The 23,092-nt window shown below is 40.7% G+C and overlaps 1 long non-coding RNA gene and 5 other non-coding genes across 6 annotated transcripts in view; 3 read left to right on the top strand and 3 right to left on the bottom strand.

Moving 5' to 3' along the window:
• Window positions 1-3,125: 3,125 nt before the first annotated feature.
• Trnan-guu lies at window positions 3,126-3,199 on the top strand. Its single transcript has one exon. It is a non-coding gene; the product is annotated as a tRNA-Asn (tRNA).
• A 2,991-nt stretch (window positions 3,200-6,190) lies between these two features.
• Trnan-guu lies at window positions 6,191-6,264 on the bottom strand. Its single transcript has one exon. It is a non-coding gene; the product is annotated as a tRNA-Asn (tRNA).
• Window positions 6,265-9,654: 3,390 nt separating this feature from the next.
• Window positions 9,655-9,727, top strand: Trnaf-gaa. The gene has a single exon. It is a non-coding gene; the product is annotated as a tRNA-Phe (tRNA).
• Window positions 9,728-10,805: 1,078 nt separating this feature from the next.
• On the bottom strand, window positions 10,806-10,878 carry Trnaf-gaa. The gene has a single exon. It is a non-coding gene; the product is annotated as a tRNA-Phe (tRNA).
• Window positions 10,879-11,522: 644 nt separating this feature from the next.
• On the top strand, window positions 11,523-11,596 carry Trnan-guu. The gene has a single exon. It is a non-coding gene; the product is annotated as a tRNA-Asn (tRNA).
• Window positions 11,597-18,499: 6,903 nt separating this feature from the next.
• The window catches only part of LOC118766181, a 43,927-nt gene continuing 39,334 nt past the window's right edge, over window positions 18,500-23,092 (bottom strand). Inside the window, exon 3 of the long non-coding RNA XR_005002096.1 lies at window positions 18,500-19,624. This is a non-coding gene — a long non-coding RNA (uncharacterized LOC118766181). The remainder of the gene's footprint in view (window positions 19,625-23,092) is intronic.

The following is a 23,092-nucleotide window of genomic DNA, read 5'->3' as shown; positions in this document are numbered from 1 at the left end:
TAGGGTGGAGGGTATATGCTTGTATGCGTATGTGCGTGGGTGTGTGCATGTGTGTGTGAGCGCGTGCGTGCGCGTGTATGTGTGTTTGTATGTGTACGTGTGTTGTGTGAGTGTGTGTGAGTGTATGTGTGTGTATGTGTACATGTTTCTTTCAGCTAGAGTGGAGGGTATATGGTTATATATATATATGTGTGTGTGTGTGTGTGTGTGTGGTGCGTGCGTGCGTGTTAGTGTGTTTGTGTATGTGTATACATTTATATATGCATATGCACGTGTGTGTGTGTGTGTGTGTGTGTGTGTGTGGTGTGTGTGTGTGTGTGCGTGCGGATGTCTGTATGCGTATATAATATATTTATAAATACAAATATATTTATAAATATGTGTGTGTATGCATTTATATGTGTGTGTGTATTCATAGATCTATATAAGCATGCATGAATGTATGTGTGTGTATATCTTGTGCGTGTGTGTGTATTTGTGTCAGTACGTGTGCACACACACACATACATAAACACACATACACATACACAACACACGTATACATACAAACACACAAGCATGCTCGCACGCACACACACCCACACAACACACGTACATATACAAACACACATGCACGTACGTTCACACACAGACACCCACGTACACACACACAAACGCGCACAATCAAACAAACACAGTCACAGTGGTTTATTAAATATTTACAAAGTACTTGACAACCGTCACATCAACCATGGGAAAATACTCAACATTGTTATAAAAGAGTTACTTCCCTTGTATAGACAACTCCAGAAATTAATATCGTACACAAACTTCTGCGAAAGAACATATTTTTGAATACTAATTTCTGATTAGTCCCGTACATCTGAATAACCACAGGCAACTGGCTTATTACATATTTCACACTGTAGACCATGGAACTCTTGTCCCATCTTTCTGAACCCGAGACCAGCGACCAGTTATTACAATAAGCATAATGTTAGCCGTACACAAATAACTCGAGTTTCCTAACATACTTGTCACAAAACAGCCATGGAGTTGAATCGATGAAGGAACCTCTGTGCAAGAAATAGACACTAAATCTTCTTCAGATTACATCTTACCATCCTTAGTAATGATACACTGAATGACGTAGGTTCTGTTGTAGTATAAATTAAAAAAAAAAGGAAAGCGATAGACATGCTTGGCACTCTTCGATTATTGGTCCGTCTTGAGATTACTAACTTAGGTCAAAACAAAGTAGAAAGAAGTCTGCTCCCGGTCACTTCATCAATGTAATTCCACGTGCGCCGTTCGCGATTTCTTTTCCCTCTCTGGACTTTTGTCTTTCTCCTTTCCGACGAAGCGCTATTGCTCGAAACGTCAAACGCTCTCCTTCCAACCAGCGTCAAGCTAATGCATTCCTTGAGCACGTCCTCTTCTTGTCCGTCTTCATTCGTTTCTTTGAATTGTTTGTTTCCTTGAATTGACTATTTACTGCACGTTCACACGGGCCCCCTACCTCCTCCCCACTGTTTTGATGGACCTCATTCGTAGATTTCTTACTCGACCCTTGGATTACACCACCTTTTGATTCATTCGGGATGCGCCATTACTGCAACCTTTGATTGCGTGTGCGTGTTATGTGCGTGCGCATGTGTGTGTATACAGGCATGTATATACGTGGTGGGCTTCAGCACAATATACGATGTCACTTATCTAAATTTCTCCAGTAAGGAACTTGTAAATTCCCTCTTCTTCCCCCTATTGAGTTCTCTGGCTCGGTTTCTAATAAGAATGATAATCCTTTCTACAAGGCCTGAAATTTGGGGAGAGAAGGCATGGGCACGCTGGGCAGATACCCATGTGCCACACCGGTTTAGGGGCCCAATTCTGATCTGTGTATGCGGTGGGCTACTGTCTGTAAATAACTATCATAGGGCCCCGCGCATTAATTTGCCCGGGTGTCGGGCCATAATGCAGTTAAGACGGCCCATTGAGTGGGTAGTGAATTACGTCGACCCGTGTGTTCGACTAGCGATTATTTTATCGACACCGAAACGATGAATGATAAAGTCATCTTCGGCAGAATTTGAACTCAGAACGTCACGATCCACAACAAATGCCACAAAGCATTTTGTCCTTACATAGCATTTGAACCTTATTGACATGCATAAAAATAGCTGATCTTGTTTAAGAAGAGGAGGATTAAAAGAAAACATACGAAGCGTTAAATGCCGAAACCCGGGATCGAACCAGGGACCTTTAGATCTTCAGTCTAACGCTCTCCCACCTGAGCTATTTCGGCTGACAGTGTACAGTATTCTTAATCTAACTACTGATTACTTTTTAATTGTATTGCATGTTAAATCGCACTGTCATTTTAATTGAGCAAACAGGATATGAACAAGGAAGAAGAGAGTGTCCCATGGGTCGTGAGATCAAACCGCACCAATGCTGCTCTTCACATCTCATCCTTCTGTGACGTCACTTTTATTGCTTTGCATCGAAGTCTAGAATTTCTCGGTAAGAATCTTCTAAACTCTCTGTTTTTACCCCCCACCCCTCCACGCACACACACACACTCTTTTTAGTTTAGAGAGTTCCCGGTGTTTGTAAATACGTGGTTGAGTTGGTGTTGGTTGAAGTGTCGATGCATACGCCCAAGTGTGAGCATCTCTTCAATTAAGAATCTCATATGTATGTATGTATGTATGTATGTATGTATGTATGTATGTATGTATGTATGTATGTAAGTACGTATGTATGTATGTATGTATGTATGTATGTATGTATGTATGTATGTGGTGAGCTTCAGCACAATATCCGTCCAGCAAGTTCTTCTCTTAAGGCTCTGTTAGAAGGCAGTTGCCCATCGTGTCTCGCAGTGATTTCGAACATGGAACCACGATGTCGCAAAGCGATCTTTTTAACCACACAACCACACCTCTACCAAAAGTCTGTCAAACTGAAGTGTTTTTCTCATCAACATATTTCCTTCACCGCCTTAAACCACCACTCACCCACCCCACCATCACCACCGCCGCCGCCGCCTTATCGTAACGATCACAAACAAATCAGTTTCTTGTTCGCCAAGCACAAACTTCTCCATTGATTTAAGAAGTAATGTCAAACGATAAGGTACCGTTGTCTCTGTGGCGCAATCGGTTAGCGCGTTCGGCTGTTAACCGAAAGGTTGGTGGTTCAAGCCCACCCAGGGACGATTTCTAATTTTTTTTTTTCTTTAAATGAACATTTTTGACTATTGAAAAAACTACCATCTGTAAACATACACACACACACATACAAATATATACATATAACTGGTAGGTTCCCTATTTCCATTCTAACCCTAGGCCATCCCTGTTGTGTGACTTCTATTTTTCTCTTCAGTTGTTATTTACTCTCATGTCATTCCAGATCAAAGTCTTTCCACCAGTGACCATCCAGTCTTTGTTCTATGTCCCGGGAATCTTTGTCTTCATAATCAAATGCACCGTTCTCTAAGATAGTGTGTTGTTAGGGTGATATGACTGCTATTTCCAGCACATCGACTGAACGTGAACGGACATTCTATGGTCGGGTAAAATACTGAGGTCATTGTCGAGGTGCGGGTAGCAGTGAGAGGCATCACTCAAATCTAAGATGATGAAAATAATAATAATAATAATAATATAATAATAATAATAAGTGGGGAGCATCATAGCCATGTGTTGAGAGGGATTCTTTGGGGTTTGAATAATTCACCTCTGGAAACATGGGTGGTTCTTTCAACATCCTTAAACAACCCTTATTCAGGGACCCATTGAGCGGGATGGGCTACTCAACCTGAAGAAAATTCTAACAGAGCCCCACCTGCAAGGTCGTGCGCTGTTTATCTTGATATGAGATCACCATGTCACACACATATGGTTGTGATGCATGTGCCTAGGGTACCCTTATCAGACGGGTAGTCATGATGGGTATATTGGGCTTCATATATTTTACCCCAGTGTCACTTTGATGGCATGCACTGCTCTCTCACTCAATAATAGTAATAATAATAATAATAATAATAATAATAATAATAATAATAATAATAATAATAATAATAATAATAATAATAAGTGGCATCTCAAAGCGGTTACAATACCAGTGATCGTAGGAGCACTAGGAATGATCAAGAAGGGAACCGAAAATTATATGAGAATGATCCCTGGCTTACCATCCCTGCAAGAAGTGCAAAAGATTGTCTTAACTGGTACATCACACGTATTGAGAAGAGCATTGTCGATGTGAGAACTGTTGCTGCTCATGTATTTTAATTTAACTTAAAAAAAAAAAATTTAAAAAAATTAACGAACTATTGAGTTTGGTTTAATGGCCTACCAATGTATACTATGAGTTTCTTTGCCCTAGGAGTCGGGAAGACACTCGGCAAGAAATGGAAGCAAATTTGAAAGAAGAAAAAAAAAGTAATAATAATAAGTGGGGAGCATCATAGCCATGTGTTGAGAGGGATTCTTGAAGGTTTGGATAATTCACCTTTGGAAACATGGGTAGTGCGTTCAACATCCTTAAACAACCCTTATTCAGGGACCTTTTGAGCGGGATGGGCTACTCAACCTGAAGAAAATTCTAGCTGGGCCCCACCTGCAACGTCATGTGCTGTTTATCTTGATATGAGATCACCATGTCGCGCACATATGGTTGTGATGCATGTGCCTGGTGTACCTTTATCAGATGGGTAGTCATGATGGGTATACTGGGCTTTGTATATTTTACCCCAGTGTCACTTTGATGGCATGCACTGCTCTCTCACTCAAAAATAATAATAATAATAATAATAATAATAATAATAATAATAATAATAATAATAATGATAATAATAATATTATCATTATTATTATTATTAGAAACTGGGAGCTTCTCGCTGCATACTCAGCCATTGAACCCGTACATAGTCACGCGATCTGCTAAAAATAAGAAAACGGCCGTGAAGACTCATTAAAACACATCAGGAAGGATTCGTTGGATTATGCAGGCTAGGATTCCCAGCAAGAATGTAAACGACGGAATGGTCAAAGGACGAATGGCACAACTTGAGAAAAACCAGAATCCACTACGCCACGCCATCAATAGAGATGGTCTGAGGTTGGTGCGGAAGCAAGGAGACCGGTTCAATTCGGATTATTAAATTTATGTCTTGAAGACATCAGACTGATCAGTTATCCAAAAAAATACTCACTCGATCTCTTTATGACCGACTGCTAAGTCTACGCCTCTTTGTTGCTGTCTTGGGTCCACTGACATGTCAGGGCTGTTTCTGAAGACACAGATCTAAAGGTAATCGCGATCTTCTTATACCTGGATCATAAGTAGTTGCCCCATCCCCCACTACATCCGGATAGGTCGATAGTTGTACAATTGAACAGCAGTAGTTGTGATAAGACTTGCAGACAGGTGACCATTGTGCTCCGGCAGGGGCTGGGAGACTCGATTTCTTCAGACGTTTACAAGATTTTCTTTGAATTTTGATCATTATTGTTAAAAGACGGTTAGAATAGAGTCTTAAATTTCCAAGGGGATTCTGCAAAAGATACGTACGTAAATCCTCGTGTATAATCTGCACTTTTCCCCAAAATTTAAAGGTCAAAATCCCTAGTGCGTATTATATACGAGGTTAAAAATGAGAATTATTTTCTAAGCAATGTCCGAGTCTCTATTTGCTGTCCGGCAATGTTTATTCAGATGTTGGGCGCGAAAATACCTTAAGCTAAGCCTGAAAGCAATGAAGTCATAAAAAAATCATCCATAACTTGCAGTAAGCAACAATTATTAAACGTTATAACTGTTATTTCTTTATTTTCTGCAAACAAAATGCACAAAAAAGCTACACGTTTGCATTACGTTATATATACAATAGTAATATAGGACGTTACCATATACATTTTTACAAACCAAGGACGTTATATAGACCTCCTTGACTCAAGTTAGAGAAGGGGTGCGTTTTATATACTAGGTTCAGGTTTTTCAGAGGTACAGCCCCCTAAAAATCCCCTGCGTATTATAATCAAGGGCGGACTATACTCGAGGATTTACGGTAAATGAGCTTATTAATGGCTTGGTCATTACTGTGTCCATAATCATTTAAATGCATTTGCGAGTGCGCGCATTTACAGTCTCAAGATCTTTTCAAATATCAAAATATCTTTTTTAAAAAAAAAAAGCAAACCGTCCCTGGGTGGGCTTGAACCACCAACCTTTCGGTTAACAGCCGAACGCGCTAACCGATTGCGCCACAGAGACAACGGTACCTTAGCTTTTGACTTGACTTCTTAAATCAATTGAGTAGTTTGGGTTTAGAGAACAAGAAACTGATTTGTTTGTGATTGTTACGATAAGGCGGCGATGATGGTGGTGGTGGTGGTGGTGGAGGTGGTGGCGGCGTCGGCGGTGGCGCTGCCGCCACCATCGCCGCCTTATCGTATGGTGGTGTTGGTGGTGGTGGTGGTGGCGGCGGCGGCGGCGGCGGCGGCGGCGATGGCGGCGATGGCGGCGATGGCGGCGATGGCGGCGATGGCGATGGTGGTGGTGGTGGTGTTGGTGGTGGTGGTGGGGCGGCGGCGGCGGCGGTGGTGGTGGTGGTGGTGGTGGCGGCGGCGGCGGCGGCGGCGATGGCGGCGATGGCGGCGATGGCGGCGATGGCGGCGATGGCGATGGTGGTGGTTGGTGTGGTGGTGGTGGTTGGTGGTGGTGGTGTGGTGGTGGTGGCGGCGGTGGTGGTGGTGGTGGTTGGTGGTGGTGGTGGTGTGGTGGTGGTGTGGTGGCGGCGGTGACGGTGGTGGTGGTGTGGCGGCGGTGACGGTGGTGGTGGTGGTGTTGGTGGTGGTGGTGGTGGTGGTGGTGGTGGGGCGGCGGCGGCGGCGGCGGCGGCGGCGGCGATGGCGGCGATGGCGGCGATGGCGGCGATGGCGGCGATGGCGATGGTGGTGGTGGTGGTGGTGGTGGTGGTGGTGTGGCGGCGGCGGCGGCGGTGGTGGTGGTGGCGGCGGCGGCGGCGGCGGCGGTGGCGGCGATGGCGATGGTGGTGTTGGTTGGTGGTGGTGGTGGTGGTGGTGGTGGTGGTGGTGGCGGCGGTGACGGCGGTGGTGGTGGCGGTGGTGGTGGTGGTGGTGGTGGCGGTGGTGGTGGTGGTGGTGGTGGTGGTGGTGGTGGCGGTGGTGGTGGTGGTGGCGGTGGTGGTGGTGGTGGCGGTGGTTGGTGGTGTTGGTGGTGGTGGTGTGTGGTGGTGGTGGTGGCGGCGGTGACGGTGGTGGTGGTGGTGGTGGTGGTGGTGGTGGTGGCGGCAGCGGTGGTGACGGTGGCGGCTTCAGGTTGAGCCTCAAAAATCAATTCTCAACACAATTCTGACGAGAAAACCTTCCCCATTTGACGGGTTTTGAGTGTCAGATGTGGCTGCGGGATGAACGTGTTCGTTTTGTGTCCACGTGGTTCTGTGTTCGAACACACCGGGAGTCACAGTGGCCGGAATTGGGCGGATGGAAATTGTACGGAAGTTTGTCACACACATACACACACACACATATATATGTTGAGTTAACACCGAAGATATTAGCCACATCATCAGCAATTGTCATAAAATGTCATCACAGTATTATGTTGTAGGTTGGACACTATAATGAAATCCGTCGAAAGGATAACTCCGAGGACAAAGAAATAAGAGCTCACAGCATGGTAGAAGCCATAGCCACTCATAATGAAAAGGGGGTACTGGTGGAATGTCCTATCGAAGACCTCAATGAAATGTAAACACAACAGACCTGATATAATGATTTGGGATAGAGAAGAGAAACTATGTACAGTTGTGGAAACTAGTTGCCCAGCAGACGTTAACGTAAAGCTAAAGATCAGTGTAAAAAGAGAATACTTATGCTGAACTATTGAGAAATCTGCAGTTACTCTATCCAGATTACAAGTCCAGGTTTATACCTGTGAAAATTGGGGCCCCGGGATATGTAACACACTGCCTAAATACCAATCTTGAAATATTAGGCTTCCCAAAACCAGAAAGAAGAAAGCTTATTCGAAGACTACAGATCCAATCTATCATTGGAACTGTTATAATCTGAAAAACTTTCCAGAAGTTTATCATTTAAATATATATAAGTGTGTCTAGATATGCAAATCTGCAAAAATACCCTGTTGTTGATGTTGAAATTCCAGTGAAGGAGCGTTGGAACTAGGTTAGAAACCGGTTCTTTCTCTACTGGGAAGATATCTTGAAATAAAACTGAATAATGACATACATACATACATACATACATACATACATACATACATAGAGAGAGAGAGAGAGAGCGGTGGAGAGAGAGAGAGAGAGAGAGAGAGAGAGAGAGAGAAAGAAAGAATGGCTGTAGTGATATATATATATATATATATATATATTCATTGTTTAATACATTAATTAAAATAATTGTGTCAGCGGTGGAATGTTGGATTGGCTGAGACCAGTTTTAATGGCGCAGGCTGCTCCTGCCCAGACCAGAGCTTGTCGATTAAACGTTTCTTTATTTCAGACGGTGTGGTTTAAGGGAAATTTCGCCACTGTTTCCAACAGAGAGAGGGGGGGTTAGAGAGAAAGAGAGAGGCAGGCAGACTGTTGTAGAGCAATTATAAAACAACGATAAACAATGAGTAACAAACCAATCACCAGTGACTGTAATTTTATGTAATTGATAGTAATCAGAATGACATTTGGAAACAACACAGCCGAAATAGCTCAGTTGGGAGAGCGCTAGACTGAAGATTTAAGTGTCCCTGGTTCGATCCCGTGTTTCGGCAGTGCTTGTGTTTTGTTTTTTTTTAATTATTGAAAAGTGTTTTGTGTGTGTGTCTTTAGAAGGAAGATTGGATCTACATATCAAAGAGAGTCTCTCTCTCTCTCTCTCTCTCTCTCTCACATATATATATATAAACGGCAAAATGTCTGTCTGTGTGTGCATCCTTTATACAAATCCACAATTTTTCGGTTAGAGGGCTCGCACTTTCTATGGTCATTCAAAACTGTCCAAGGGTGGTCGTGCACATCTTTACATTTCTCCAGTCACCCCGCAAAGCCATTAAAAAATCAATAGAAGTTACTTTTGTGTGAATTTTCTATCCAAAACCCAATCAAAATGCCCGAAACTTGATACGCCAATTGAATGCCAGCTAGCTGTATGTGATTGGTCGGAGATTTGGACAGTACTCACATGTATATGGATGCACTAGCACTATGACCCGGCGTTGCCGGGTCATAGTGCTAGTGTATATATATATATATATAAATCAATAAATACAATATATATTTTTATGAGCTACCAATAGTTTCATGCGATGAAAGCAACTCAGGCACTATGTTATATGCGTCTGGTGCTTGCTCTACCCGAGGATTGAGTGAAAGCCCCAGGCGTGTCATAAAATGCTGTCCGAGTTGTTTTCATAGTAAAAATCTATTCTGTGTTAATTAAATAATACTTTTCTCTCACCAGGTGGAGTTCGTTTTTCGTTGAAACAGAGAGAGGGAGAGGAAAAGAGAGGCAGACAGACTGTTGTAAAACAATTATAAAACGACAAACAATGAGTAACAAACCAATCACCATTGGCTGTAATTTCATGTAATTTATAGTAATCAGAATGGTATGCGAAACCAGAGCAGCCGAAATAGCTCAGTTGGGAGAGCGTTAGACTGAAGATCTAAAGGTCCCTGGTTCGATCCCGGGTTTCGGCAGTGTGTATGCTTGCTTTTTAAGAATATTTTTTAATTGCTTTTTTCTTGTATATTAAAGCAAACTTTGGATTCATATATCTAAGCACAGGTTCACAAATATAGAGTGTCGAAATTATGATGAGATTTGATGAATAACTGATGAAGGGATCAAGCGTGCTCTCGTCTATTGTATTATTCTGTTATTCGTATATTCCTTTGCCTTTCTCCCGTGCTGTGTAAGTATGTGTCTTTCTTCTGTCATCGGACTGCGGCCATGGTGGGGCACCGCCACGAAGGGTTTAATCGAACACAATGATCCCGGCACTTACTTATTTTTCTATCGATATCTTTCTGTCGAAACCGCTATATTACGAGGGGGGGTGGATTGAAAGCACCAAAATAAAGGCACACACACACACACACACACACACACACAAACACACATTCACACATACATGCGTGCACGCACACACATGTATGCGCATATATATACACGCACACGTATATGCACACACACATAAACACACACACACATACACGCACATGCACACACACACGTAGTGTACTGTTTCGAGATGCATATACGTGTGCGTGTATATATATGCGCATACATGTGTGTGCGTGCACGCATGTATGTGTGAATGTGTGTTTGTGTGTGTGTGTGTGTGTGTGTGTGTGTGTACCTTTATTTTGGTGCTTTCAATCCACCCCACCCCCTTCATAAGCGGTGCTGGTTTGTTTAAATCCTCGTAATATAGCAGTTTCGACAGAAAGATATCGATAGAAAAATAAGTAAGTGCCGGGATCATTGTGTTCGATTAAACCCTTCGTGGCGGTGCCCCACCATGGCCGCAGTCCGATGACAGAAGAAAGACACATACTTACACAGCACGGGAGAAAGGCAAAGGAATATACGAATAACAGAATAATACAATAGACGAGAGCACGCTTGATCCCTTCATCAGTTATTCATCAAATCTCATCATAATTTCGACACTCTATATTTGTGACCTGTGCTTAGATATATGAATCCAAAGTTTGCTTTAATATACAAGAAAAAAGCAATTAAAAAATATTCTTAAAAAGCAAGCATACACACTGCCGAAACCCGGGATCGAACCAGGGACCTTTAGATCTTCAGTCTAACGCTCTCCCAACTGAGCTATTTCGGCTGCTCTGGTTTCACATACCATTCTGATTACTATAAATTACATAAAATTACAGCCAATGGTGATTGGTTTGTTACTCATTGTTTGTCGTTTTATAATTGTTTTACAACAGTCTGTCTGCCTCTCTCTTCCTCTCCCTCTCTCTGCTAGAAATAGTAACGAAATTTCCCTCAAACCACACTACTGTCAGAAAGGAAAGAAATGTTACGTTAGATGATATTGTACTTAGCCTTAAATCGACAGGATGGTCCCAGTAGGAGGGGTCTGCGCCATCAAAACTGGTTTCTGCCGACACAATTATTTTAATTAATTTATTAAACAATGAATATTAATTAATATCATTACAGCCTTTCTCCCTTTATCTCCTCTCCCTCTCTCCCCCTCTCTCTCTCCCTCCCTCTCTCTGTGAGACGAACTTCTGTACAATTTCCGTCTAACAAATTCTGGTCACGGTTTCTCGCAGCGGGTTCGAACTGGAAACCAGATGGATGCAAAGCGAACTCCTTAATCACTCACCTACCGACCCCACCACCACCATCCTATCGGAAGCGTGACAAAGAAATCATTCTTTTGGTCTAATTTTCGATATCGTAACACACAAATTTCTACGTTGATTAAATACCTCATGACAAGAAAGATCAGTAGTTGTCTCTGTGGCGCAATCGGTTAGCGCGTTCGGCTGTTAACCGAAAGGTTGGTGGTTCGAGTCCACCCAGGGACGATTTTTTTTTTTTTAATGCTGACTCTTGAAAACATCTTGGTTCCGTTAACACACAAAGAAAAATACATGTTTGTGTGTTTATGAATGCAGGCGTGACCAAATAGTTGAGAAGTCCTCTTCACCATCTTTTACATATTCTCCACAAAAGTTTAAGACGCTATTCTCACTGTTCATTGGCGGCAATGAGTGGAAATTTCTGCGGAAATCCTCAAAGCAACTAAAGAAATCGAGTCTCCCAGAAGTGGCCACCACTTTGAAATCATTACCACATCTACCACTGTTCGGTTGTACGATTGGCGACCTATCATCCGGTTCTAAGGGCTAACTACTTATCCGCTTCTGAGTGCAAAGATCGATAACATTGCTTTATTGTAATTTTTTGATAGTCTGCTAAATACCGAGGTTTCAATACCCGCTAAATGCCACGTCCATAACCTATCATGATTGGGATTAAATATGAATGCTTAGAGCAAGGGAAGTAATTAACGTAAAAGGTAAGTTAGAGTTGTTTCCCTTGAAAACATTGACGTTTGTTGCAACTTTTGTGTTCAGAGAAGTGGACCTCGGATGAAAGGCATTCCAATTATGACCACTCTGTCGTTGGAGCATGAAGTAAAATGGTAACTCAAGACTAGATTATCTGATGGTTTTTCTAAGATGGTAAGGAGAAGCCTGAAAGGAAGTTTGGCTGCTGTTTCTAGCAATTGTTGTTGGTTGGATTGTATTCCTGTTTGAAATAAAGAGAGGGGGAGGGAGAATTGAAGGACAGAGAGAGGGAGGAAAAGAGATTGAACGAGGGAAATGAGAGAAAGGATAAGAGGAAGAGAAAATGAGAAAGCGAGAGTGAGGGGGAGAAACAAGAGAGAGAGAGTGAGGGGGAGAAACGAGAGAGAGAGGGGGGGACAGGGAAAGGCGCGCCTGGAATTTGAAGACGAAATGGGAAGAGAAAAGAATTGTCTGCAGAAACAATGGAACCGAACAATTGTTAGTTTCTCCATTTTGTTTTGGCACCACCAAAATGTAACAGTTTTATAATAAAAGTGGGGAAAGCAATTCGTTTCTGCCTAAACTATCAGACGTTGATGCACACCGCAGGTCACAGTGCGCTTTAGATTTTTTTTCAGCCATCAAATGACGTCACCCCACTGGCCAGGCGTGCAGATCGCTACCCACTGCACTATTTTCTCTCCTTGTTCCTTTCTGTAGAAGAGCGTAGGCTCGAAACGTTAAAGACTTTTTCACTTCCCAAGCGTTATACTAATACATCTGTTATCTACACCACCTGTCTTCGTCTTTTGTGAATTCTCGCCATATACATACACACACACATATATATACACACACACACACACACATATATATATATATATATATATATATATATATATATATATACATATACACACACACATATATATACACACACACATATATATGTGTGTGTGTATAAATATACATATATATACATACACAAACACATACACACATATATATACACACACAAACACATATACACACAAACACATACACATATACACACAAACACACATACATACACACACACATATACACACACACACACATATATATTAGTGCGGTAAATAAACGGTCGTCTAAATTACGTAAAAGTGAAAACAACACTGCCATCTCATTTTAACAGATTTATTTATAAAAGTTACGTAAAAATATCTTGAAATACTAAAGATTAGAAATTATTCAATAAAATTGCCAAAAACTATCAGGCAGCACGAAGCAAGGAGTCTGGGACTGCTCTGACCAGTTCCTCCTCAACAAACCTGTCCTTAGGGAAGCCAAGCAACATCACCGTCGTCTCTTCACGGTATGGAGAGACGACGAGGTTTTTTGACTGTCTCACTCGTGGATAACACAATAACTACACTTTTCCAAAGTAGCAGCTGCTATCGTGGATACCATTGGAACAATGACTGCAACACGGTGCACACTGACAACTACTAAAACAACACCTATCGTTACAATCAGAATCAAGCTATCAACGGACATATTCCACGGTGATAGTATGTCTGTAATGTTGTTTGTTCTGGCAGTGAATCCTTTGTCAGCCCGGTTAACTAAATGCCAAGGCTACATGCTGGGACATGCGAAGAAAATTGAATTAATGTCACCCACTCATGATATTCTAGCAATATGACCGACACAATGTGTCAATTAGAACTAGTCGCAACATTCTCACGAGATCTAGGAATGGAGTTTGGGCAAGCTCGTACATGATAGTCAACCGAGGAAAGATGTTCAACCAGGCAGAGAACGTGTACATCAACAGCTTGTCTATCTGCCCTATCTCTAATGATGGAAGCTACAATTAACCTCAAAATCGATGAGAATGTTGCATATGTTGGTGCTGCTTCTGCAGACTCTGGAAAACCTGGAACTCAGAGATTACCTGCATTTAACAAGACCATATCTCAATGCTTTTGCAGTACCCGTGCTTGTGCCAACATTTGGGAATTCTGGACTGGACATTCGGTGAGATACGCAGCCTGGATATCGAAACCAGAGTGGTATTGACCGCCACTGACAACTTCCATATTAATAGTGACACTGACAAGATCTACGTGAAATGAAGTGAAAGCGGTAGAGGCATAAAATCCGTCCAAACAACCTTTGAATGATGCTTTGTATCACTCAGACAACACCTGCTGAGCAGTAAAGAAAGAAATGAGTAATTTCCAAAGCAATAAAAGTGACAACATGGAGGGATACGATATGAAGAGCAGCATTGGTGCAGTTCGATCTCACGACCCCATGGGACACTCTCTTCTTCCTTGTTCATATCCTCTTTGCTGAATTAATATCACTATGACAATGTGATTTAACATTCAATATAATCAATAAATAATCAATAAAATATAGAAGACTACGTGCCGTACACCGGAATAGCTCAGGTGGGAAAGCGTTAACCTGAAGATGTAGAGGTCCCTGGTTCGGTCTCGGGTTTCAGCATTAACACTCATTTTTAGCTCAGCTCAAAACTGAACAAACTTTTTGGCCAACCAAATGAACAAACTTAAGTGTCAGGGATAAAAAAAAAAAAAGCATTACTTAAATAGTTCCACAAATTCAAATATTTACCAAAGTAAACTTTTTAGGTAGAATATTTCCTGTTATTAGAAACAAGGAATTTTTAGAAAATGGTTCAGATGAACGAGTTCCCTAATATAGGAGTGGGGATTCTATAGAGCTTATAAAGGCCAAATTTATACTTGAAGGAACCGAATGTTAATACAAAAAAAAAAAAGAGAGATAATGTTGTAATATCTGCAATACAGATTTCATCAATTAATAGCATTATTGGATAAAAAGATAAAATTGCTTTCTGACCAGTTTTACTTTAACTGGGTTTCGTTTCACGAGTCATCATTCCCCAGAGTTAGGATTTAGAGCCAGAGTCAAGGACATTAGCCAAACAAAACAATTCCCTAAAGTTACATTATAAAAATGTACACGATAAACCTATACAGACCCATTTAGTGTCCCTTAAAAGTGTATGCCCATCACTATGAAGTTATAGGTAATCCAACATCCTCTAATGTCACAGATTTAAATGGAGAAGTGGGAGGAAGCATCATGGGAAAGGAACTGCAAGCAAACTCCTTTTAGCACCAAGACATCACAGTCAGGCTCCGTAAAATCAGAAGGGATTCCAATAACAACCAAAGCATGACCTGGGGGTGGGGATCAGTATAAGAAATTAAGCAGCGTTTCATGCACGTATTAACATGTGCAACACTGTAGCAACTGGTACAATTGATAGAGAGATTCTTCAGAAGAGAGGCAACGGTCAGTTTATGGTTAAACAATGGAACTGAGCAATCTATTGCAAAACCAAAAAAAGGGCCTCAACAGGTGAGCCGCAGACAAAGCTTGTGAAAGCCACGACTTCTGCCTCGAAGGTTGGTGGTTCAAGCCCACCCAGGGACGATTTTGTTTTAATAAAATGTTGACTCTTGAAAACATCTTGGTTCTGTTAACACACAAAGAAAAATACATGTTTGTGTGTTTATGACTGCAGGGGTGACCAAGGAAGGATAAAAAGATTCAGTAAATTTATTCGGCACAGAGTGGATGGAACTGTTCAAATTGTGGAATACGCCCATAAGTGTTTTTGCGTGGGAATATAGTTCAGTTGAAAGTTCGAATGCAGCTGAGGGATTGACGTGAAAAGAAACATTCCCAGATGCTTTTTGTTTTCCATGAACTGGGCTGCTACATGAAAATGAAGGCAAAAATAGTAAAAGTGCAACGCCTGTATTTAAGCCAAAACGTAACGTGCCACTTGCAGCACGAGAACAGATAAATAAGGAACTTGAACATTTCGAAAGCTTAGGAATAATCAAGACGGACCATTCAGATTGGGCAGCACCTACAATCTGCATAAGTTACGAATTTGTACAGATTTTCCAACAAGTTTAAATTGCTTCGGCCCACACAACTCCCCATTGCTGTGTCCCAAGGAATTGTTGGCAAACATGGAATGATAAAGTACCAAACTTTGACATAGTTTAGGATTTTTATGAAAGAAAATAATTTCACATGCATCCTATAACAACCACCTCGGGGTTCATGATACTGCCTTAAAGAACTCCGACTTAAAGAACTCCGAATAACTGGATTATATCTATGCTGCACTTATTGCATGTCATGAGTTGGAAGGCAGAGGAATGAAATTTAAGAAATACCAGCTTCTAAAAGAATTAGAGATTTGAGAAACCATTACAGAATAATTTTATATCACGTGACCGTGCACGTGGGTAGGGGTATAAAATTACATAATTTCTCACAATATGAACCCTGATTAATCGGACAAATTTTTGACCAATTTTTCTTCAGCTTAAAAAGTCTTCACTATCTCCAGAATACCAGATTATATTAAGGACTGGTCTTGGGGAAAATATTTTCCAACTTGGTAATATAAATTGCGTAGAATTTACTGTCTTCCTCAGGGAAAACACTCAGAATGCTCAATAGACAAACATTGAAGTTCTGATAATCCAAATTTAAGAAAACTGTGCTTGTGAAGTTCTGGGGAAAGGGGTCAACACCTAACAATTGTTTAAGAACCGTCTTCAGATTACAAAGATTTTAAAACTGGAATCAACATCAGCTGCTATATTTGGCAAAAGAGACTATTCCAGTATAGACATACATGAATGAACAAGAGCTGGATGAAGAGCAACATGCTGGCAGTGAAAGGCACCATCAATCAAAGACCAATTCTTAGAATTGTAGAATAGTCAACATTATAAGCAGGTGATATCTACTGCAGATTCCGCCAACCTATCTCAACATGGCAGATTCTAAACTAATTCAAAATTTGCCAAGGCCATTTGTGAAGTGGGAACAAGAAAGCATTAGACATCAAGGGTCAAAGATTAGACAGAGTTACAAATAGTTCTATAAATTCAAATATTTATCAAAGAAAAATTCTTTTTACCAGCAAAAAAGTGCCTTCAGAAATGTGCCCGTTAAATAAACCCCTTATACCGCCAGTCATTTTATAGGCCCTAGAAGGAGAAAACAAAGGTGAAGCTTACACTCCCAGGAGCTAATTTAAAAGAAATCGTATTTTAATAGCTGATACAGATCATAGTAAGTAACTGCTTTTCGTATTAGCTAAAATGGTTTCCCGCTTACCTTTTGCTGTTGCCTACAACAGGTATGTAGAAAAGCACTGCAGTAGATTTTTTCTTTAGAAAATGCCAAAATCAAAATGGTTTTAGCTTTCAAATGTTTTTGGAGTGTCTAACATGTGAATCTCCTACTGAAACATAACTCCTGCAGGTTCTATACATCTCTTCGACTTGTAGCTCCCAACAGACCCCACATCTGATTTGGCTTCAGCCTGCTGCAGGTTTGGATTTTGTTCTCCCAAAACTCTTCCTGCTAAACAGCAATGCCAGTTTAAAGAAGGTAAAGCAGATGGGACAGTTCCTATAAGGAGAGTTTCTAACTTCTCCCAGAAAAACCAGCAAAATTGCAAAGTGAACTGCAACCATTTAGAACGCGGTCCATCGAGTTAGTAAGACAAGTACTTAAAGCTTTCAATGAATCACCCCTGAGCAGAGTTTACTGCTTTATCAACTCCGCTCCATTTGAAAGTGAGGATGGGAAGACACGGAACCTGTTTGACAATCTTTCTGAAGCTATTTCAGCAGAAATTTAGCATTTAAAAATTGCCAAGCAACAGGTACATTTGACATGCATTAAAAAAAAAAGATTGCAATGAAAGGCAAGTTATGTGTCTGGATTAGTAATTCAACGAGGGGTTTCAATCATTGTTAACTTTGTACTGCAAAGGGATAAGTTCTGAGTTTCACTTTAAAGCAGTTGCAAGCTGGATGAAGCCAAGAAAGGAATTGGCTTAACCATTTATGGATATGTCACAGCAATAGCAACAAAATCAGATTTTTAAAAAATGGAATTTAAGAAATTTGAAAGTGTATATAAAAGCAACCAAAAATCTTAAAACTTTCAGTTTACAAAGAAAAAAATTTTTTCACGGCAAAACCCATTTCTATGGTTTGTAGCACAAGGATTTCTGGCAATTGGAAACCCAAGATAATCCTGTCATGCTATGTTCCTGCTATAACAGGATTAGCTCAAATGTCATCTCTGCTGGATTCCAAGTAAAATAGTAATGAACTGGATAGTGGTGGGGGAACTCCGAAAGCAGTCTCAGGGAGCAGCGACCCTGCCTTCCCGAGCTAGTTTTTCACATCTTAAAAATCGTGGTAGAGGCCTTGGTCTAAGGACCACTCATGCCTAGAAACGGAGTTCGGGGGTAAGCAAGGAAATATTCCCAGTGGAATATCCAGCTCCGAAAAAGCCTCGTAACAATAGTAATGAACAACATGCATAGAAAGAGATGCAACCAATTCCGTGTTAGTTTGCCTGCAATCGTTATTCCTGAGCTGTAAATGCAACTATTGTCTTGTTTTGTTTTTTGCTTGGGGGCCCAGGTGGAGAGCAAGCTTAGACACAGGTGCCCAGGTGTGATAGGGTTCAAATGAAGGATACCACAAATGGATTAACAGGTGACAATAACTGAGGCTAAGAGTTTACAACTGGGAACCGAGTTAAAATAAACACTCATGTACGGAAGAGCAAATTACTCCAGGGTAGACATGTTGCATAGATTACCTGTCAATGGAGAGTAGTAAAAGAAATTAACCGAAGTCAAGAAGTCAGAGCATAAGAACATTCAACATTTTGTTTGGAATATGAGACATTAATGTCCATACAAATACATCAAACATGTTAAATCCTTTTTTTTTTTTTTGTGTAGAAAATGTTTCTAATAGTCTCATGAAATATAGTACCAATAAATCCTTTGAGTTTCAAGTTATTTTCAAGTTCGAAACCTGACTGATTCTTGCAAAACGAGTTCCACAAAACAGTATCCAAGAGAAAGACGAAGCAATTGATTAAATGTTATTCCAAAAATAAGAACTATTCCTCTGGCAGATTTCTGTCTAAACATTTCACTCAATACTTTGGTTGACCAAAGGTTATGGCGTAAGGCAAATTCCATGTGTATTTGATGGGAATAAACCCAGAGCTAGTTTTGAAGCAAATTTCAGAAATATCCGATTAATTAAGACCAACTCAGCTTTTTCAACATTCCAAGTTCTTGATAAAAGCTGGAATAGTAATTTGATTGACGTTTCTCCCCGTCATCCGTTTTCCTACCATAAATTGGGGGCAGGAGGAATGGTTGAGCAAGGACACAACAAATCTAGAACTCTCAAAAGCGAGACATTACTTTTCACGGAATTCTCATAAAATAAAAATTAACAGTATTTCAGCACCTAAAGAATGGATTGGATGTAACACATTCCTTTTACTGAAAAAGTACAAAGCCGACATTCAAAGTATTCCTGAAGGGGGGAGTACTGGACACTGGTCACTTGCTGGTATGGAGACATCAAGTTTTGGCTGATTGGTTTAAGTCCACATTTTGTTTGAGAGACTTTAAAATGCTGGCAGAACCTGAAAATAAAAAAACATTTAACAATCACCTTTCCATGATAGCAAGACACAAACTTAATTCATTCGGGCAGAATTACAGCTGGATGCTCTTCCTGTCACCAACTCAACTTAAGCTGGAATGTCAGCTTGATCAAAACTGATGTAGAGATCAATAATGTCAACTCTACTCTAGAATGGATGGAAGCACTCCGTCGATTACGACGACGGGGGTTCCGGTTGATCCGAATCAACGGAACAGCCTGCTCGTGAAATTAACGTGTAAGTGGCTGAGCACTCCACAGACACGTGTACCCTTAACGTAGTTCTCGGGGATATTCAACGTGACACAGAGAGTGACAAGGCCGGCCCTTTGAAATACAGGTACAACAGAAACAGGAAGTAAGAGTGAGAGAAAGTTGTGGTGAAAGAGTACAACAAGAGTACCATCCCCTGCCGGAGCCTCGTGGAGCTTTAGGTGTTTTCGCTCAATAAACACTCACAACGCCCGGTCTGGGAATCGAAACCGCGATCCTATGACCGCGAGTCCGCTGCCCTAACCACTGGGCCATTGCGCCTCCACTCTAGAATAACCGATACAAGCTGGAAAGCCATAACCGGATTGTCATTTAAAAGTTTTTAAAAAAGTGGGGACGAATTCAATATTTGCAAATTTGCCAAATAAAGCGATTGGAATTGGCAAATTCCTTAATTCTTTCGACTGGCAATAAACCAGATATTAAGGAGGAAGAGGAAGAATCCAAAGACGATTTAAAAGTTGTGAGACGAATATTGAAAGAAGAAAACTAAATCCGAAGATTTGGTCGGCTCATAGGTATAGTAGAAGTCTTGCAGAAGATTCCACGCAGTGGGACTGAACCCGGAACCATGTGGTTGAGAAGCCACGTCTAAAATTTAGACTGAAAAATAAAAACTGTACGTAATATGTGTAACGATGCATCATATAGTCAAATGAAGACCAGCTGGATTTCCTAAAAATCTCTTTAATAAAGCATTTTTCAGTAAATTTTGGACAGAAGCCAGTTCTAGTGACACTGGAAGAATTGCGTTTCCAGTGACTTCAGTATTTGCAAAGCCAACTCTATCGACCAAATTTGAAATATTTATTGCGTTCTAGTGTTGCTTTCAGCTCGTTAGTATCTGAGTTGTATAAGGTTACTGAAATTTGCCATTTTTTCTAAATTACATTAGAAACTTCTATAACTAAAGTTTTGAATCTTTCCCTTTTGAACGGCAGTTTTCAACACAATTTCTAGTTAACTAAACACTTTTAAACTTCGTATACTGGTAGAATGTGTCAAAATAAAACATTCTTTTCTCTTGCCTTTCTTGAGAAAATTGTAATTTGTAAGTTTAACGTAGTTTAATTTTTCGTATTTTAACCAATCCTATGGCCTCTTTTGAGCTAAAATCATTTGCTGCGTCTAAAACTGAGACAACATCCTGTCACTAACCCTAACTCTAACCCTCACCCTAAATTTTAGCCTTTCGGTTTGTTTTTTTCTTAATTGTTAAATTAATTTAATTGTTACGTGTGTGTCTAAAATTATTCGTTTTGTTTTGAGTTTTTGCTTTCGTTTTAGCCTTTCGTTTTTTTTTTTTCTTAATTGTTAAATTAAAATTATTTTCCATTGCTTTCGTTTTTTTTATTAATTGTTATCCTTAAATTAATTTAGCAATTAAGAAAAAAAAAAAACCGAAAGGCTAAAATTTAGGGTTAGGGTTAGTGACAGGATGTTGTCCGTTTTAGACGCAGCAAATGATTTTAGCTCAATAGAGGCCATAGGATTGGTTAAAATTCTAAAAATTAAATTACTTTAAACAAATAAATTACAATTTTCTTAAGAAAGCCAAGAGAAAAAAAAATGTTTTATTTTGACACATTCTACTAGTATACGAAGTTGAAAAGTGTTTAGTTAACTAGGAATTGTGTTGAAAACTGCCGTTCAAAAGGGAAAGATCCAAAGTTTTCAAATAATATTTGCAATGTGTTTGATTATTTCTGTGGCAGCATTTAAACAGTTTATGGCAGCCCCTTTTATCGAATTTAAAATCCGGTTTCGTTGCTCATCTTCAACAACACAGCTGTCTCTTCTCTTGCGGATTCTTTATTCCCCATAAAGGGTTTACATAGAGGGGACATCACAATACATAGGGGACACAATACACACACACAAAAAAAAAGCATAAGCGTATGATAAAAGATGAAAGGGGTGAAAATGAGTAATGAAAGCGATGTTAACATCGGTCACCATCACTTACTTTGCCCTCTTTCCTAAATCAATGCAAAAGTTACGTAGTCCCCTAATATTACCCCGTATCTCTTCTCAAGTTCATTTTTCTTTTTCATCTCTAATCTCCCATATAGGCGCAGGAGTGGCTGTGTGGTAAGTAGCTTGCTAACCAACCACATGGTTCCGGGTTCAGTCCTACTGCGTGGCATCTTGGGCAAGTGTCTTCTGCTATAGCCCCGGGCCGACCAATGCCTTGTGAGTGGATTTGGTAGACGGAAACTGAAAGAAGCCTGTCGTATATATGTATATGTATGTGTGTGTTTGTGTGTCTGTCCCCCTAGCATTGCTTGACAACCGATGCTGGTGTGTTTACGTCCCCGTCACTTAGCGGTTCGGCAAAAGAGACCGATAGAATAAGTACTGGGCTTACAAAGATTAAGTGCCGGGGTTCATTACTTCGACTAAAGGCGGTGCTCCAGCATGGCCGCAGTCAAATGACTGAAACAAGTAAAAGAGTAAAAGAGTAAAGAGTATATCAACTTGTAAACGTTCATAAGTTCTCTTTCGAGTTCCTTTAGTTGGCGTTTAGATGGTACCTATTTCTTTACTACCCACAAGGGGCTGAACACAGAGGGGACAAACAACGACAGAGAAACGGATTAAGTCGATTATATCGACCCCAGTGCGTAACTGGTACTTATTTAATCGACCCCGAAGGGATGAAAGGCAAAGTCGACCTCGGCGGAATTTGAACTCAGAACGTAACGGCAGACGAAATACCGCAAAGTATTTCGCCCGGTGTGCTAACGTTTCTGCCAGCTCGCCGCCATGGCGTTTAGATGGTACCACCTCCATATCCTCATCCCAGTTATCTGGCAATTCCACCTTTCCCCAATCTTTCATTATTTCAAATAAATCTTCATCGTCTATAATACCTACACAATGGTCTGCGGGACGGGAATTTTGAGAGTTATCCTGTATGTCTGTAAACCACAAAAATTAGTGGGGAGGAGGTTACACCCCACAGACACAGTTCAACAATAATTCCCTCGCACGGGGGAATTAATAACAATTTGCTTTAAAACAAAGCAATGAAACAGTTCTTGAAATAACAACAAACAATAACAGCAACTCACCACAACAATGTAACAATGCAAAGAAAGCACGAAATAAAAACAGGCGGCCGCGCCTCAACGGCAAAACAATTCAACAACACAGCTGTCTCTTGTCTTGCGAG

Source organism: Octopus sinensis, linkage group LG15 (assembly GCF_006345805.1).
Source record: "Octopus sinensis linkage group LG15, ASM634580v1, whole genome shotgun sequence".
Classification (NCBI taxonomy): domain Eukaryota; kingdom Metazoa; phylum Mollusca; class Cephalopoda; order Octopoda; family Octopodidae; genus Octopus; species Octopus sinensis.
Note: the sequence above shows the minus strand (reverse complement) of the source record. Positions and strands in the feature narration are given on the sequence as shown.